Here is a 16,763-nt window from a genome sequence, read left to right as displayed (position 1 = left end):
GTATAGTCTTGAGCTTGAGGATGCAAAGTTTCTTTTAAGTATGGAGTTTGTAGTGCACTTAGCGAACTCTCATGCCGAGTCCCACAATGCACTGTTTCTGGTCCGTGTAGCTTTGTCAACTTACTCAAGGAAGTCATTGTGTTGAGTTCTAGCTTTCAGCAATGCTTGTCACTTTGGCAAGTTTAATTCACTTTTCCCTTCCGATGTGCTCCCGGCTGTAGGTCTCAGGTTTCAACGTTAGTCCTTGGATTGAATGCTTTTCTTTTATGGACCCGATGGTTGGCTTGTCTCCTGCTTTCTCCGTTTTCCTCTTTGACGTTCTCCTATGCCCACCTTGGGCACATGTCTGCAGGCTCTCCGTTACTTGCTCTTTCGTCACTAACTCTGCTCTTCTTTTTTCTCACATTATAACTCCTTCTGGCAGTATCACTTGCCACAGTGGGCCATGCCTCTCTCTCTCTCATGCCCTGTTCCTGCTGGCTACCTGCAGTGCTCCAGTTGCTTCTGCTCCAGTAAGAGTTTCTCTCCTCCTCCTTCCCGCTACCCTGTCAGTTTAAACTTACCTCTCGCCTCACCAATGTTATACCTAGCTCAGACAACACATTAGACACAACTTCTCCTCTACACACAGACAGAGACTCGGACCCAACTCAACCCTCTTCACTCCCAGGGCTTTTTTCACCACCCTTGGTATTGCGAGCCAGATGACATCGCTGTTGTCGGTTAAAACCAGACTTCACACATAGGTGTTCTCTGCAGCGTTGTGATGGCACTTTATCACAACAGCCAAATAATGCAACAGAGAATTGAACATTTTAAAAGAACAAAAGTTATTTAAGAATTAAATTATGTATTTCATACATGTCTGTGGTAACTAATACAGATACTTGCACCTGTTCAAAGAGGTCTTACATGAGATTCCGCTTGTAACAAACACCAGCTTTTAAAATGTGAGAATTCTTGAAGTGGCTTTAGCCTGTGCTCTATCCATTACATAGTTGTTCCTGTGAATGTTAATGACCAGCATGGTGGACGCTTTACAAAATCTCCAAATCAATAAAAAATTAACAATCCCGTTTGAGGATTCGTACCACTATTAGTTGAGTTGTTCTTTGAGGCAAAAATATTCACTGTTAACCTCTAATGCTCTCTTGATTATAATGGTCTTTTACATATTGCAAAGTTGAAAACTCACACCTGGTTTGCTTATTGAAGCAAGATGCACACATTTATAGTTTTCTGACTGTTGTACACTAGGTATTGTTCTAGGTGGCGCTGCAAGCTGTCCGTCCCTGCCTGCAGGAACAATTTGAAAATTACAATATCAAATAAGAAATAAAGTATTGGGGAATACCAGTAATGTTTTTAAGGAGTTTTGTCTGGGTTGAAGGTGAGGGAGTGGTTCTGTCCATCTTCTATTTTCACCTGTTTCCAAATTCACGTGCTTGGGGAAATCTCCCGAAAAACCATCCTTTAATCCCTTTGGGCTCAATGGCTGGACTCAGGTGAATCCGCACGAGAATCCCGATGCCCAAAGTTTTTGGGTGGGATCGGTAAGCCCGTAACCAACTTTTAGCTTAAATGGGGACTCGACCAAGATAATAATGTTCATGTGGGATTTAGGAACCCTGAGAGCTTTCAAGCAAGGTCTCGGAATTTCAGACCCGCACATTCCAGTTTCCTTCAGCGGTTGAGTTGGCTGCAAGAAAATGATCCATGCTGATCACAACCACAGAAGGAGAAGCTGGGGAGATATTAGACAGACATTTATTTTCTTGCTCTGAAGGAAGAATGTGTGGGGCAAAAATTGCAAAAATCTTGCAATTTTATTAAGAAAACTGTTTTAGTTCCATCCTTCCAAGCTGTTGGCTATCTGCCTTTCCAGGCCCTGAGTATGGAATGAGAATGTGATGGAATCCTCATGAATCGCCACATAGAATGGACGTGGGCGCCTGTGGCGGGGCATCCTCTCCTCCCCCCGTAAAAGAATGAATTGTGAGCATGTTAGCGCCCTCATTGGATGCCCAAGTGAGTTATTGTGTGCAGGAGCTGTGGCGATAAGTGCTTGTGTGCACGATGTGCTGGTTAATCATAAGTAAAAATGTAAATGCAAGTGAAAAGGGCTGCAGTAGCATTCTCACCACAATCTCTATTGCCCAACATGCAAAGCCCTTGTCCTACCCTTCTGCCATCCTCCTTGCCAAGAAAATAACCTGTGCTGAGTGGAAAAAGGGCCTTCCTACGGCACTGTATAATAGCAAAATGTGGGTCCTCCTTGAACTCGGACAGGTGGGTATCCCTGTTAATGCATTGTTTGTGATATGAGTATCTATGACATTCTCTCTAACCAACTGAGGATGAACTGAGCTGGACACCCTGAATGAATTCAAAATTGTTCTAAAGAAACTGGATCTACACATTAAGGTCAAGACTAGTACCATACCTGAAAGCTATTTTTTTGAGACTGTGGAGGATTGTCACAGCACTTCGCCTCTTGGCCCTGTCCTGCAGTTTATGTGAGACTATGGACGAGCATTTAAGAGATCAGTTTGTTTTTTTTTGCTCCAACAACAGTATAAAGGGAGGTGCTATGGCTAAAGGTTGACCCCCTGCTTAACGAGGTAATATAGTTGGCAAAAAGGGTTGTACACTGAGTGGCGTGCATGCACGCTTGTACATGGCTGGAAAGAAGGACCCTGCCAAAGACCTGTGAAAGTAGATGTGGTGAAGAAAGGGGCTAGAAGTGAGCCCAGAAACAGCTCGAAGGTGGCCAACACAGACAGACATTAAAAGACTAGTAAAGAGTACATTTAGGTGTGGCAGCAAGCCGTAATTGCCAGCAGTTGCCCAGAGAGAAAGTCTTCTTTCATGAAATGTAACAAGTGTGGTCATTTTATTAGGTGTTGCAAGAGTTTCATAGGTGGCCTGAATAACGGGAGCCTTAGACCGGCCACTGATGAAGGGGTCTCATGTCCCTCGTCCGACGATGACTGATATTCAAGACCAGAAAAAATGACAACATGTCTAGCCATTTGGTGTCCTGCATGCAGCGTTGGGATTTGAAAGATCTGTATGTTTCCGGTAAGGAAAATTGCAATTTGGACTGCCTGTCGAGGCTGCCATTTATTCAGCGGTGAATAGAAAGTCTTGTTCACATGACTTAGGAAGGGCTGACAGGGTAGCAGGAGTGGGTGCAAGAATGTGTGCAAGAGTGTCATGTGGTAGTAAAATCCTTTGTGGAAAAGGGACGGTCCAATGGCAAATGCTTACTCAAAACCCAGAAGGAATACTGAGAGCTCAGAGATGAGTTAAATGTTGAGGGTGACCTGCTTTGTCATAGCAGCAAGGCCGCATACCAATTGGCTTGAGAGAAAAACTCATGGCGATCATCCACTGCGTCACAGGCACATCCCACGCCAAGGCACTTAATGTCAAATTTGTGGTTGCCATGCTTTGACCAATGTGTATAGAGAAATCTGGATTACCGTTCTGGAAAGGAGTTGAAAGTATGTACACAACCCCATGAACACCACAACATTCCAAAGGGAGTGTGGGAGGAATTGGTCATTGAAATATTGGGCCATGTTGCCATGGGCCGTAGTGATGAATGCTTTGTAATTGTTTTGATGTATACTCTCAATGGTTGAAAGTGCAAGTGGTGTGAGAGGCTAGCACCAAAACCATGGTACAGAAATGTAAGAGATTTCCATCCGTGAGGGTTTCCCATCTAGAGTCCTCACAGAAAACGAGCCCAAGTTCATGAGCAGGTACATGAAGAAATCCTGGGAATGTTGTGGCGTGAAACACAAGAGAAACGCTATTTACCATCTAGAAACAAATGAAGCTGTTGAGTGGGTGAACAATACCTAATGCAAAGCAATTTGGATAGATGAGAAATGAGCAGAAAAGAAGCCATGACAGAAGGAGGGAGGTCCCTTAGGTCCTCTCATAGTAGTGTTCTGGGGGCTGTGCCAGCCTAGGTGATGAGGAGGAGGAAAATCAACGCATGATTGTAGTCCACGTGGTTGGGTGTACAAGTACAATTGTAGTATGCAGCAGAGTGTGGGATGGACTCAAAATTAAAAGTGCATAGGAGAGCTATGACGGAAAGCAGGTTGTGTTTGGTTGGTGATGTTGGGGGACTGTGCAGGGGTACCAGTGGTGGCTTCTAAGGGTGGCACACTATTTTTGGTCACTTGAAGATCGATGGAGTGTAAGAATGCCTTGTTACTAGAGCAAGATTAGGTATACTATGTGAACCGGGTAGTGAAGGTGTAATGGTTGATCAGGGAAGGACAAGGAATGTTGGTGGACCGAGATAAAAATGTTTTATGTGAAAAGTGGAGATGTATGGTGTAGTTCCCTTCTGCCAAGATGTTAGGCTAGCTACCTTGACTTCCATGGCTTGAGTATGGAATGAGGTGGTCAAATCCTTGTGCATTACCATGTAGAATAGACACATGATTTAAATGAGGCAGTTGCTGGGAAGACCTGAAAAAGGCAGAGGTAGGGTTATTTTCTGTGATCTACTTACCTTGAATACATGTTACTGTAGTGAGATCACTGAGAATGGCACCGTTCTTAACAACAGAAACATTTGTTTTCTCCTCTTAGTTTTTGATTTTGAGAAGCCTGTTTGTTATGGGGAGATATTTCTCATTGTTGGTTTATGAAAATATTTAGCCATTTTTTTCTTTCAAAGAAAATGGATTAGTGCGCTCAAAATGTTTATTGTGCTGAGCGTTTCGGTCATGTGGTTTTAAGCAAACTGTGATTGATCGTAAAAACATCTCCTATGCACCATACCTTAGTTTTCCGCACTTTTACACATGCAAAATCAACAAGCAGGGCGCGACCATCTTGTGCTAATCATATCGCGATCGACCTAAGTTCAAGTGCCCTCGTGGCACTAAATCATATCACCTGCCCCTGAAGCTGACATCACTATTCCTAGCAATATTCTCCACCTATTTTCATGACGTTAGTGGGCACCGTAGCCAAACGTGCCCAGTCATCACCTACGTCTTAACGTCAGTTGATGCAAAACCTGGAATATCAACACACACATCCTCCCACAGCACAGCGTGTCCCAAATCGGAATAGAAAACACTATTTTTGTTATGAGAGTGACAGTTTTTGTTATGAGAGAAAACACTATTTTAAAGGAAACCTCAATACTCTGCAATTTAAAAAAACGCTTGGAGAACATCCAGTGATTACAATTTACCACCAATTATTGAAAGCCCTTGAGTTATAGTATCAAAACTTTATCATGAGTCACACAGTGTTCCTTTCGGGAGAAGATGTGCATTCGACGCACCTTGAATCACAAGGCTTCGGCATCAGCTTCTTGCTAGACCACCGGTTGCTCCTTGTGGCTAGTACTGCCAAAGGGCATATCGGTCACGGGCGATCGTCCCATATCAGCGTAATGGAATACCATCTGTTAAGGCGTATCTGGCCCTGCTGTCTGAAAAATCCATCTGTCGGAATCTGGAAACTATGGCATTCGCAGAATGGCAACACAAACCACATACAATGGAAACACACAGCTGCGGACACTCAAAGTGTGAAAAAAACCATAACAGGTTATCATGCCATGGTCTTTCTAGCGAGGGGCGCCTGCTAGCTTTTTAAACAAATGTAAGGGAACTGGCAAAATCGAATTTCGACAAGCAAACCAAGACCCCTTGGTAAATGTCTGCCCCCGGCTCATCCAATAATACAAAGTTGATAGCACACACTGATATGCCATGGAACAAAGTGGTTTAAATATCAGTAGCCTGCATACAGGTTGTGTTTGCGATTCGTCGATGAGTAGTCGTCACAATATGCTCCAACTAACAACCCATAACAATGTAAGCAAGCAATACCGGTCATAAAATGAAACCTTTACTTGTTCGTCTATAAACTCGTCTTTAAACTGAATAGTTCAAGTTACATAATATTTGGTAATTCCATTCTCTTGGCGTAACGCAGTGTGTCCGCTCAGAACAACGGTTTTCATAGAATTAAAATAAATGTCCAATGTTCATTTTTAAAATAGTGAGCTAGTGTCATGATGCCTACCTCCAAGGAGCCAGGTCCGACCCGGCAACCCCAGAGGCAGGCAGGCATTTCCCCCAGGGGAGTGCCAGCGGGCCCAAGCTGGGGCCTTTTGGACGCAGTCCTGGCGCCTTAGGCGCCAGGCTCATGTTGGACCCCTGTCCTGGCGCCTTAGGCGCCAGGCTCATAAAGCTAGACATGTGTTCAAGTGTTTTAAGGTGCACTTACCTGATGCAGACCAAGTTGCCAAATCCAGGCCCTCTTGAGGCCTGAATGGAACTACTTTACCTGTGGGATTACTTTCCACCCGGGTGTGGTCGGGGAAGGATACATACCTGATCGGAGGAAGGATACACTTTTGGAACTTCTTTCAAAGCTATTTAAACCACACCCGATCAGCAACTCACGCTTCGCGTTGTTCTGCTCCTCGCAGCTGGACGCTCACTGTGTCAGCTCCTGCATCTGGACTTCAGCCACGCCTGTCAGCATCCTGGGTCACCTGAAAAGGGAGACAAGAGACCTTACCAGCTAAATCTGCACCACGGAGACATCACCGACGATCCTGAAAGGGAAGACATTATTTTTAAAAGCATTTCGTTACGATCGCTGCAGCGCTGCATTTCACTCACCTTTCCTGGGTTCCTCCATCTTCAGCAGCGATCATCCGGATACACAGCCACTTCCCAGAGCATAGAGAAAAAGACAAGAATAAGAGGTGAGAGAAGGAAGGGAATAAGACTTACCAGTTGGGTCATTCCCATTTCATTTCGGGTCTTGCCGCTTCCAGGCATTTTCCGGACCCCGGCCCCTATGGGGAAAAAAGACAAAGACATTGAATGAGCATATGCAAAGACAGTTCCCGAGCGCTCATCCAGAACTAGCCTGCCATTTACTGGAACAGGAACTGCACGTTTCACTTCGGGTCGGCGCCATATCTCCGGCATTCCGAACCCCGGCCCCTAAGGGGAAAAAAGACATAAGCATTAGCGCTTGCTGCAAAAAGACAATGAACATTATTATTAAGCTTGGACTTTTGAACTTGCAACTGAACTTTTACAGAGCCTTACCTGAATAATCAAGCTTACCTGAACTCCCATCAATCCTCAATCCAGTGAAGTAACTGGGTTTCAACGCGCCCCTGCATCAGAAGCAGGATGGAGAGCTCATCCTTCCTGACCCTAAGGTGAGACTTCACGGGGAATCGTGGAAGGATATCGTGGAGGGTTGGAAGAGAGTGGGAGGCTTGTGCATAACTCAGTCAGTAGGTAATACTCCCTTTTCACGCACAGGGGAATATTCCAGCAAGCCGGAGAAGCCAGAGTAGAGGGCCCTTCCTGTCCATCTTCAGAGTCCTGCGCTTCACCATTGAAGAAGCATCAGCACTCGAAGCCAGACCTGCGCCTCCGTGGGAATCAGGTGAGCGTTACAGCCAGCAAGATGGGTCAAAGTGGCCATACAGGAGGTCAAGCAAAATCCCTGTACAGTCGAAAGTCTTTGATCTACGAACTTTAAAGAAAGCAAGGGAAGTGAAGCCTGTTAACACTGAAAGCTGATGTAAAGGTGAAGTTGGCAAGTGTGAGCCCGGAAGATGGGTGCTGACTCGAAGGGGGCAAAGTCTAAAGTCCCAAGAAGCAGTGTGTTGACGAGAGTGAACCCGGCCAAGGGATGTCCACTGGAACTGTTTAAAACGACATTAAGATTTATAAGTGAGGCTGAAAGTAAAGAAGGGTCAGCACCCTGAAGAGGGGAATCCAGGGCTGAAGAATCCTCACCCTGAAGTAAAACAAGGAAAACAATCTTTGATTTTGTTGAAGGAACATTGGTTTTTATCATTGCATACATCAGGCCTTCAAAGGCAAGACATTCAGGAGAAACGATACTTGGCCATCAACGGTGCTGATAGCTGCCAGTGGAAGTGGCGACTCGTGCTCGGAAAGCTTGAGTGTGTGCTGTGCTCCAAGATCCCATCTTAACCCGTGCTTTAAACGTGGGGAAGGGAGATTCAATCTACTGCATACTGACACATTATTTGTGAACACTTGTTTCTTTCCTTGAAAACCATCCCACACTCTTTTTGTATTAGTTCTGAGGTTTGGCAATAGGCTTATTAGTGTAGGACCTTTTTGTTTGACACAACGCCACTGGGACTGCCTTATTTTCATTTGATGGTCGATGCTTGCTCCGATATTAGATTTAGGTTTAGATTAGGCATTTTTCCAACCTGCAGCTAGTCGAAAAGAGAAAGTCTGAAGAGTCAAGAGATTCTCATCGATGGAAAAAGTCTAAAAGATCTCGATCGAAAAGCAGATTACGTCATGCTTTGTCTTCCAAGAAGGCCAAGAAACAACGCCACATGTCACCTTTGACTTCTTGCGATTCCTTCTCCGAGGTTATCAAATGATATGATATGATATGATAGGTTATTTATAACGCGCTTAATACCCTGAGGTTTCTAAGCGTGCACCCAGGGATCGAACCCGTGTTGCTCCGTGTCGTCTTGTTTCCTAGACAAGCACGCTGCCGCTGAGCTATCCTCCTGTCCAACTAAGTCTGAATCCCTAGCGAAATGAGATGCATTTTGAAATGAAATGTTAAAAATCTTCGCGAAGGTGGCCGACCCACCCCGAAAGAGAAGCAGAAAGACTATGCCCCTGTCGATCTGCATAAAGACGGCAAAGTGAAGTCAAAGACAAAATCCTATGAATCTTCGAGCCTGATGCATAAGCCAGAGTTACATTGAGAACAATCTAAATCTCGATCTGACGAGAAATCGTTGAGGGCTTTGACAAGCCAAGAGTCAGTCCTTTTGAAGGTACCTTCGAGGACGCATAAGCAGTCTACAACTTCGACGGTCTCACCAACGCCATCAGTGTCTGAGCCATCGACGCCAGTGTCGAAATCGACTTCAACAAATTCGAAGTCTACGACACCAATTTCAAGTCGTTGTCGACGATTTCTTCGAAGTTGTCGAAGCCCCCAACAACACAAGATTTTCAATCCCTTACCAAAAAAGGATTCTTTAAGTAATTCATGAAGATTAAGAACCCTCATATTACAATACACCACCATTTTTTATGGTATGTTACTTGGCATTTATATAGTGCTCTATATATCATTGATATTACCTCAAAGCGCTGGTAGGTTGAACGCCCTTGGGAACCGCAGTTCAGGTCAGGGGAGAGAGATGGTGTCATTGGGTGCACCAGTTATGTGCGAAGCTGATGTAGTTGTCAGATGGTAGCTGCAGCCTATCGTTAGGTGTGGTGTTGAAGATATTAGATGGATGTGTTTGCAGTCTGGTGGGTGGACATCCAGACTGGGTTTGACTGCGTTAGGCAATGTGAGCAACTAGGAGTGTCATGGGCTAGCAGCGTTTTATTAGGGTGATGAGGTGTTCATCGGGTAGTGTTTGTATGTGAACAGTTAGGCCGAATTTATCAGGGGTATAGCTGTGTTCTAGTTGTGTGATGAAGTATAGTAGAGAGTAGGCGCAGTGATGTGATAAGAATGGTGGTTCATCTTTAAAGCGCCCGAGACCAAGGCATGTGAACAGGATGGCAGGGAACACATCAGTACATCGACACATGGACACACAGTGACATTGGGTTGGTCTTATGTTGACAGGAGGGTCGTATGGATATATAGCAACAGCGTGGGGCATAGGAGAGCAGAGTACAACAGTGACACATGGGCATGGTGGGCACACATGGTGACGAGAGGGTTGGGTGATACATTGGATACATAGCGACATCACGGGAACAGGATGGCAGGGAGCACAGCGGCACATGGACACACAGTGATAGGGGGCTGAGATTACAGCGATCGGGTAGGACATGGGGATATACAACAACCGCCTGGGGCACAAGAAAGCAGGGTGCACAGACACGTGCGTGGTGGGCACACACAGGAACTAGAGGGTAGGGTCATTTCATCCATCCATCCACCCATCCATTCCATCACTGCATCAATCTATTTCTTCCATTTCTTCATCCACTCACTCCATCCATTCGTTCCATCCATCCGATGCCTTCCATCACTTTCATCAATTCTATGTATTCCATTCCATCCATCAATTCCATATACATAGATTCCAACCATTGCATCTATCAATTCCATATGCATGCATTCCATTAATTCTTCATGCATCCATGCCATCCATATGCGTCCATCCATTCCATCTCATCCATTTTATCCGATTTCTCCATTTCATCCATTCCATCTGTTCCATCCATCCATCGATTCTATATACATATATTCCATCCATTCCATCCATCCCGTTCATCCATTTCATCTATTCTATCAGTTCTATCCATTTAATCGGTTCCATCCATTTAATTCATTCCATCCGTCCGTCCGTTTCATCCATCCATTCCATCCACACCATCCACACCATCTACACTATCCATTCCATGCAGACCATCCACTCCATACATCAATTCCATATACATATATTCCATCCATTGCATTCATCAATTCCCTATACATGCCTTCCATTCATTCCACATTCATCCATGCCATCCATGCCATCCTTTCGTTCCACGTGCGTTCATCCATTCCTTTCATTCCATCTTTTCCAACTATTCCATCCATCCATTCCATCCTATCTATTTCATCCATTCCATATACATACCTTCCATTCATTTCACATGCGTCCATTCATTCCATCCTTTCCGTTTATTCCATACTTTCCATCTGTTCATTCCAACCGTCCTTCATCCCTTCCATCCATCCACGCCATCCATTCGATCCATCCATTCCCTCCATCCATTCCATCCTGTGGGTAGGATCAGAGATCATTGTTGAGTGTTCATTTACGGTTGTCTATAGCCGAATCAGAGGGTGTATTCATTGAAGACAAGGTTGAGAGTCCCATTGTGCATTTAGTCATTTGGTTGTGGGAGTTCAGACACATCTTTAAGGTTGTTGTTGGTGTTATGGAAAGAGCAATGTTTTTTGTAATTTGCGGAATGTCATATAGTCTTGGGTGTGTCGGATGTGTGGTGGAAGTGAGTTCCACAGAGTCGGGGGCCAATGCTGAGAAAGAGGATCCTCCAATCTTGATGGAGTTAGTGGTTGGGATCACTAAAAGGAGGGCAGAGCTTGATCTTAGAGTGCGGGGTGGGAGCTAAGGTTTTAACGTATCTTGCAGGTATAGAGGGCCGGTCTTGTGCACTGCATGATGAGTGATGCATAGGGTCTCAAAAGTGGCCCTTCGTCCGACTGGGAGCCAGGGAAGGGTTCTGAGAGCTGGAGAGGTGTAGTCTCTTGGACCCAGGGAGAGGAGCGATTTAGCAGCAGTGTTTTGTGCTCTTTGGAGTTTGTTATGGTGGTATGCCGGGACTACTAGGTAAAGGGAGTTGGCATAGTCCAGTCTCGACATTACAATAGACCTAACGGGGGTAAGTCTGTTCGGGAAGGAGCGGTAGATAAAAATGCGCCTGATAATTTTGAGATGCTAGTGACAACATTTAGATACTTTGTTGACCTGTCGGGAGAGGGTTAGGCCAGAGTCCATAGTGCATCCAAGGTTTTTTACTGTGACGGAGGGGGTGGGGGATTGTCCCATGGAAGGGGGCCAAGCAAGTGGACGAGGTAGAAGCTCAGTGTTGCCGCACACCATGATTTCGGTTTTAGTGGGGTTTATAAGGAGGTGGTTGATAGACCGTTGGATGACTATCTAGGAGGCAGGCTGTGAGGTCGGGCTAGGAGTTGGGGTCTGAGTTGTGGATTTTAAGGATGATTTGGGTATCGTCAGCGTAATTATAGCACATGATATTGTGCAGGCGGATGAATCCAGGGAGTGTGGACATAGAGAGGTTGAATAGGAGAGCAGATAGACATGCGCCTTGCAGACTCAAGTATTAACTGAGCGGGCATCCGAGACAAAAGGAGGGAGGAGGGTTATTTGTTTCCTGTTGTTGAGAAAGGAGGCGATCCATTTGAGAGCAGTTCCACAGATTCCAAGGGAGTGGAGGTGGTCAAGGAGGATTGAGTGGTTAATCGTGTCGAAGGCTGCTGACAGGTCGAGGAGAATTAGTGCAGTGCATCCTGCAGTGTCTGCAGTGATTTTAAGATCGTCCCAGATTGAGGCCAGAGTGGTTTCAGTTCCATGTCGCGGTCTGAAGCCTGATTAGGTGGGGTCGAAGAGGTTGTTGGATTCAACAAAGGCGTTTAGTTGAGCGTATGCTGTTCGGTCGATGAGTTTTGCAAGGAATCTGGTGTTCGGGATGGGTCGGTAGTTTTTTGGGGTCAAGGGATGGTTTTTTAAGAAGAGGCTTGACATGTGCAGATTTGAAGGCATAGGGAAAGATTCCAGAGCTGAGTCATTTAGGATGGTTCTTGCATGCTCTCCTGCGTGGGTGGATGAGAATATTTCTTTGAGGACTGAGGCGGGGCAGGGGTGTCGGGAGGAACCAGAAGGTTTGGGAGCAGATCGGAGGTCGAGAAATTCTTCTCTGGAGATCGGTTTGAAGGAGTCAAAGGTGGGTTAAGGTGGGGGTTACGGCGGCGATGGGGGGGGTGGTTGTTGGGTTGGTCGGTATTTGTGGCGGGGAGAGGAGGGACAGTTTGTTAAGGGAAGACGTCCTGTCAAGAGCAGTGGTGTAGAAGTGGAGGGAGAGTCGCAGAGCGATTGTGATGGGGCAGATTGGGAAGAGGTGCAAGTGGGCTTGACAGATTCAGATATGATTCTGTGGAGTTCTTTGCTGCGGTTTCTACAGTTGAGAATCTGATTGTTGTAGTAGGCTTTTTTGGCTTTCCGGATTTCTGCTTTGTAGTTGCTATGGTACAAGGCGAAAGTGGATCTGCTGAGACTGTTTTTATCTGCTCGCCATTTGCGTTCCAGGGATTTATTTAGTTTTTTGGCATTCCTCAGTTCCGGAGTAAGTCATCTGGGAAAGGGTCTGAGGTGTGAGGAAGAGGGGCGCGACGAGGGGATGAGAGGAATTGGTGAATTGAGCCATGAGTCAAAGGAGTCGATTGGTTAAGGATCTGTCGGTGGGGGGGGGGTGCTGTTGTAGGGGGGTCTGAGAAGCAGGGCTTCGGCTAGGCCAGGGACGATCTTTAGTTTGTTCCAGCATTTGCAGATTGGGGGGTAGGGTCAGGGGCAGGGGAGAGGATGGAGAAAGGGATGACATAGTGGTCGGACCAGATGAGTGGTAAGGGGGGGGGCTGGATGTATCGGGTCATGGGAGCTGAAAATAGCATCTAGGGTGTGCCCATTAGAATGGGTTGGACCGTTCATGTGAAGGGAGAGGTTGAGCGCATCAAGGCTGTCGACCAGTGACTAGATCATGGGGTTGGTGGGGGACGTCCAACCAGATATTGATGTTTGCTAGGACAGTCAGGGAGGGGTGATTTACTTCAATGGTGGCTACAGAGTTGCAGGGGTTGGTTGTAAAATGTCTGTTGTAACCAGGAGGTCTGTAAATGATTAGGAAGCTGTGGGAGAAAGTCGTAGGTAGTGAGGGATTAACAAGGAAGGATTTGCATGATGGAATGCATGTCTGAGAGTCAACAAGTGAGGCAGAGAAGTGAGATTTGAAAAGGACTGCCACGCTGCCTCCTCTTGAGGGTCTGAGCGGGATGAGGGAGTAGGCGGGGGGGGGGGAATGCCTCATGTGCAACAGGGGCAAAGTCGTTGGAGAACCAGGTTTCAGTGATAAAGACTAGGTCAGGTTTGTTAGAGGAGAGGAGGTTGAAGATGCTGTCTGTTTTTCGCTACAGAGTGGGCATTAAAAAGAATGTAGTTGAATTTGGAGTGGGGTGTGGTCATGGAGGTTGATGGGGTGTGATTAGGAGGTGCGTGGAGGGACGGGAGGGGTGGGGCATTCAAGGTCCGTGGGGCAGGGAGATGAGGGGTATTGGTGAGGTAGGGTGTCAGCGGGCTCCGGGTGACGAAGGGAGGGCGCAAGTCAGTGGAGACTGGGAAGGGTAGGCGGGCGAGGTGGATATGTGAGGGGTGTGGCTAGAGATTTGGAGGGGCGGGCGAGTGGACAGATGGTCGGTGGGCGAGGAGGGACGAAGGGGGGCGTTCTCAGGTGAGCCTCGAAGGATTGGGGGAGTCCAGTGGGTCGAGAAGTCCAGAGAGGGGATGGAAGCAGGGCAAGTGCAGATGCGGGGTGTAGCAGGGGTGGGGGAGGGAGAGATTGGGAGGCTTGGTAGAGGTAGAAGTGGTGAGGAGTAGACAGTCATGGAGGGGGACCCGGCTCATTTTCTACTTTTCAAGGTTTTCTGTGCAATAGGGGTGTGAGAGAGGGTGGGTGTGTGGGTCGCAGGGTGAAGGAGATGCATCTACTCTTCTTGCGAGGGTGAGACGCGCTGCTTTTAGAGAGGGGAAGGGATATGGTGGGGAGGGGTTGTTGGCAGGTGTTGGAGAGGTTAACGGAGGGTGCGGGGGAGGGAGGAGGTTGGCAGTTCTGTGGTGGGTTAGGGGATAGGGACTCTGAGGTATGGGGGAAAAGAGGTGTGGGATGATTGCTGGTGGGTGGGAGGAAGGAGTGGAAGAAGGTGAGGGTTTGAGGTGTTTGGAGCGCCAGCAGGCTTCTCTGGCTTGGTAGTTCGATAGAGGGCGGGGTGTCATGGCCTGGTGCACTGGGGAGTTCTCAAAGGTTGTCAGAGGGAGGGTTGGGAGTGATTGAGTTTGGGTGGGACGGGGAGGGGGGAATTTGCTTCTGAGGAGGTAGGTGGTTGGCGTGCCTGAGTGCGGCTCTGATTTTTGAGTTGGGTGCGGGGTGGTGGTGGGAGATGGGGCGAGTGGCGGTATGCTGAAGTGCGGTGGGCGGGGGGATTTCTATGGGTGTGCTCAGGAAAGGAATGATGGGGGGGGGGGCTCGACGGTGGGAGCTAGTGTGCAGGTGGCGAGCCGTGGGGACTGAGTGAGGCCGGTAGGGAGGGAGCGGGGGGGGTTCTAGGTATCTGGGCGGGTGTGGGAGGTGGATACTTGCGAGACGGGGTCACCATCTAGATGTCACAGTCTTATGAAGTAGGATTCAACACAGTAACTTTCACTAACAGGTTTGAGATAGGCTAAGAGGGAGGCATGCAACACAATATCACTTGGGCACAATATCTAGATGTGACACAGTCTTATAAGGCAGAGTACAACACAGGAATCTTTGAGTGCACTATCTAGATGTGACACTGTCACAGTAGAATACTACTCCTTATTTTTTCCAGTGATCTTTGAGCGCACTATGGCCATCATTCACAGAAGCATTTTATAATGGCAAAACCTCATTGGAAAACGGTCTGTGAATTGGGCCCTTAATCTATGTGACAGTCCTAAGAGGTTGAATACTACTCGGTAAGCTTTCAGCATACTATCTAGAAGTGACACAGTCTTAAGAGGCAGAGTACAACACAGTAAACTTTCAGTGCACTATCTGGCTAAGAGGGTGGAATGCAACACAATATTACTTGTGCACAATATCTAGATGTGATGCAGTTTTAAGAAGCAGAGTACAACATAGTCTAGCGCACTATCTAGAAGTGATGGTCTAAAGCGGTAGCATACACTCAGTAAACGTTCAGCGTACTATCAAGATGTGATAAAGTCTTAAGGGCAGAATATAACAGTAATATTTGAGCGCACTATCTAGATGTGAGACATTAAGAGGTAGAATACAACACAGTAAACTTTCCAGCGCACAATTTCAATGTTAGTCTTAAGAGGCAGAGTACAACACAGTAATCTTTGCGCACACTATCTAGATGTGAGACAGTCTTAAGAGGTACAACTCAGTAAACATTTCAGTGCACAATTTTAATGTCACAGTTTTAGGAGGCAGAGTACAACACAGTAAACTTTTGGAGGTAGAAAGCAGTACAGTAATTCTAAGGGTGTGTTATCTAGGAGCGGAGGATGGGGTTACAAGGACGTAGGCTAAACGTTTCCTTAAATAGGGTGTTAGGATGTGGATACCATAGTTGTCTCGCCCACATGGGATCACCTAAAATGAGCGTCATCTGTTCTCTGTGCATCTTGTTCACTATCCTGCTCATTAATGGAGTCAGGGGTGAGGGGGTGGGGGGGTATGCGTAAGCAAATTTCCTGACCAGTTCATCCATAGGGCGTTCCCCTTGGAGTCTGGCGGGGGGGAACCTGGACGCAAAGTCTGGGCATTGCTTGTTTTCTCCTGTAGCGAACAAGTCTTGTGTGGGGTAACCCAACGGTGAGAAAATGTGGTCTACGATGCTGGAGTTTAGTTGCCACTCGTGTCTCTCTGGTAGGGATCTCTGCTCAGAGAGTCTCCTAGAGTGTTGAGTACCCCTGGAACGTGTTGGGAGGATAGGGATATCCCCCGTCTAAGTGCCCATTTCCATAATTTCTGCGCCAACTTGGACAGACTTGGAGAGTGTGTGCCCCCCTGTTTGTTGATGTAGAACATCGCAGTTGTGCTGTCTGTTAGAATTTGAACCGACTGGTTCGTCAGTTGCCCTTCAAATGCTTGAAGTGCTTTGAATACTGCTGGTAGTTCCAGCAGGTTGATATGGTTCTGTGCCGTGATGTGAGTCCACAGACCATGTGCTGTGTGTTGAAGGTAATGAGCTCCCCCGCCCCAACCCGGACAGTGATGCTTCTGTTGTGACAGTCGCTTGCGTTTCTGAATCGTGGAAGGGTTTTCCCTTTAACAGGTTTTCTCTTGACCACCAGTGTAGGTTTTGAACTAGTGACGAAACAACTAGATCGTCCCACTGAACACTTGCACGAGACCACC

The 16,763-nt window shown here is 46.9% G+C and overlaps 1 protein-coding gene across 2 annotated transcripts in view; it reads left to right on the top strand.

Moving 5' to 3' along the window:
* HSPBP1 (HSPA (Hsp70) binding protein 1) overlaps positions 1 to 16,763 on the top strand; it is a 448,201-nt gene that overhangs the window by 81,479 nt on the left and 349,959 nt on the right. The window lies entirely within an intron of this gene.

The sequence above is a fragment of the Ambystoma mexicanum genome, chromosome 1q, assembly GCF_040938575.1.
Source record: "Ambystoma mexicanum isolate Mex_15411 chromosome 1q, UKY_AmexF1_1, whole genome shotgun sequence".
NCBI lineage: Eukaryota > Metazoa > Chordata > Amphibia > Caudata > Ambystomatidae > Ambystoma > Ambystoma mexicanum.
This window is presented reverse-complemented; position numbering and strand designations above follow the sequence as displayed.